This window comes from Oratosquilla oratoria, chromosome 5 (genome assembly GCF_046742065.1).
Source record: "Oratosquilla oratoria isolate Oo_2021 chromosome 5, ASM4674206v1, whole genome shotgun sequence".
Lineage (NCBI taxonomy): Eukaryota > Metazoa > Arthropoda > Malacostraca > Stomatopoda > Squillidae > Oratosquilla > Oratosquilla oratoria.
In genome coordinates, this window is record NC_134781.1 from 21,856,814 (window position 1) to 21,859,313 (window position 2,500).

General features: G+C 54.2%; 1 protein-coding gene across 5 annotated transcripts in view; it reads left to right on the forward strand.

Annotated features, from left to right (window-relative positions):
* The window catches only part of DCX-EMAP (Doublecortin-domain-containing echinoderm-microtubule-associated protein), a 128,224-nt gene that overhangs the window by 91,692 nt on the left and 34,032 nt on the right, over window positions 1-2,500 (forward strand). The window lies entirely within an intron of this gene.

The following is a 2,500-nucleotide window of genomic DNA, read 5'->3' on the forward strand; positions in this document are numbered from 1 at the left end:
AGGGGGAAGGTAGTGGGGGAAGGAAGTGGGGGAAGGTAGGGGGAAGGTAGGGGGGGAAGGTAGTGGGGGAAGGTAGTGGGGGAAGGTAGTGGGGGAAGGTAGTGGGATGGTAGTGAGAGAAGGTTGTAGGGGGTGGTAGGAATGGTAACGTGGTAAGGTAGTGAGGGGTGGTAGGGGAGGTTGAAGGGGGGGACAGTATGGGAGAGTAGTGGGGGAGAGAAGTGGGGGAGAGTAGTGGGGGGAGAGTAGTGGAGGAGAATAGTGGGGGGAGAGTAGTGGGGGAGAGTAGTGGGGGGAGAGTAGTGGGGAGAGTAGTGGGGGAGAGTAGTGGGGGAGAGTAGTAGGGGAGAGTAGTGGGGGGAGAGTAGTGGGGGGAGAGTAGTGGGGGGAGAGTAGTGGGGGGAGGAAGTGGGGAGAGGAAGTGGGGAAGTAGTTAAGGGGAGGTAGTGGGGAGGTAGTGGGGAGGTAGTGGGGAGGCAGTGGGGAGATAGTGGGGGAGGTAGTGAAGTATGGGGGAGGTAGTGAAGTATGGGGGAGGTAGTGGGGGAAAGGTAGTGGGGAAAGAAGTGGGGGAAGTAGGAGGGAAGTAGGGGGAGATAGTGGGTATAGAGGTAGTGGGGGAGGTAGTGAGGTAGTGGGGGAGGTAGTGAGGTAGTGGGGGAGGTAGTGAGGTAGTGGGGGAGGTAGTGAGGTAGTGGGGGAGGTAGTGAGGCAGTGGGGGAGGTAATGAGGTAGTGGGGGAGGTAGTGAGGTAGTGGGGGAGGTAATGAGGTAGTGCGGGAGGTAATGAGGTAGTGAGGTAGTGAGGTAGTGGGGGAGGTAGTGAGGGGGTAGTGAGGGCTAGTGAGGGAGGGAGGGGAGGTAGTGAGGTAGTGGGGAGGGAGGTAGTGAGGTAGTGGGGGAGGTAGTGAGGTAGTGGGGATGGTAGTGAGGTAGTGGGGGAGGTTGTGAGGTAGTGGGGGAGGTAGTGAGGTAGTGGAGGAGGTAGTGGGGGAGGTAATGAGGTAGTGGGGGAGGTAGTGAGGTAGTGGGGGAGGTAGTGAGGTAGTGGGGGAGGTAGTGAGGTAGTGGGGGAGGTAGTGAGGTAGTGGGGGAGGTAGTGAGGTAGTGGGGGAGGTAGTGAGGTAGTGGGGGAGGTAGTGAGGCAGTGGGGGAGGTAGTGAGGCAGTGGGGGAGGTAGTGAGGTAGTGGGGGAGGTAGTGAGGTAGTGGGGGAGGTAGTGAGGTAGTGGGGGAGGTAGTGAGGTAGTGGGGATGGTAGGGGAGGAGGTAGTGGGGAAGGTAGGGGAGGAGGTAGTGGGGAGGAGGTAGTGGGGAGGAGGTGGTGGGGAGGAGGTGGTGGGGAGGAGGTGGTGGGGAGGTAGTGGGGAGGAGGTAGTGGGGAGGAGGTAGTGGGGAGGAGGTAGTGGGGAGGAGGTAGTGGGGAGGAGGTAGTGGGGAGGAAGTAGTGAGGGAAGATAGTGGAGTGAAGTACAGAGGAGGAGGTAGTGGGGGAAGGGTAGTGCGTGGAAGGTGGTTAATCGAGTAGATGGATGGAAGGGCTGATGGGTATGGGTAAATGGGGAAGAGTGGATGGGGTAAGGAGAGATAAGAGTAAGGATGGATAGGGGTAAGGGTGGAAGGGGGCTAAGGGTGGAAGGGGGCTAAGGGTGGAAGGGGGCTAAGGGTGGAAGGGGGCTAAGGGTGGATGGGGGAAGAGTGGATAGGGGAAGAGTGGATGGGAGAAGGGTGGATGGGAGAAGGGTGGATGGGAGAATGGTGGATAGGTGAAAGGTGGATGGGGGAAAGGTGGATGGGGGAAAGGTGGATGGGAGAAGGGTGGATGGGAGAAGGGTGGATGGGAGAAGGGTGGATGGGAGAAGGGTGGATGGGAGAAGGGGGTAAGGTGGAGTGAAGACGACAAATATTCGAGAAAGCTAGTACCATTTCCAAAGCCTATACTTCTGACTTCTGACCCAGGGCAGTGGACAAGATGCAGGGATGACCCGTCATCCGGGAGGTGCCAAGATAAGAGAGAGGGAAGAGGGTGGAGGGGAGTGGAGTATGTAGGGGATGAAAGGGGTGGGAGTGGTTTCTATGCATGTCTTTTTTTTATTTTTTGGCTACCTCCCTTGTATAGGGAAAAAGCCTTTGGTATATGTATGCATATATATGTACTATTTTCAACGTGTGTGCACACTTGATGCAAGTACACATCATGATCGTAAATTACTTGTCTATAAACACAACATTGAACATGTAAGAAACCTGGACAATTAGCACAGATGACGTGGCTGAATGTCTTATTAGACAGGCAGTGATTGCAACGAGAAAGAAAAATGGAACCATTCATTTACAAACTGAATAGTAGTAGTAGTAGTAGTAGTAGTAGTAGTAGTAGTAGTAGTAGTAGTAGTAGTAGTAGTAGTAGTAGTAGTTATTTGATATTTTGTTATTATTATAATCTCATTCTTTGCTTTTTGTATTATCCAATTACCCACCCAGAAAACCCCAAATATTTA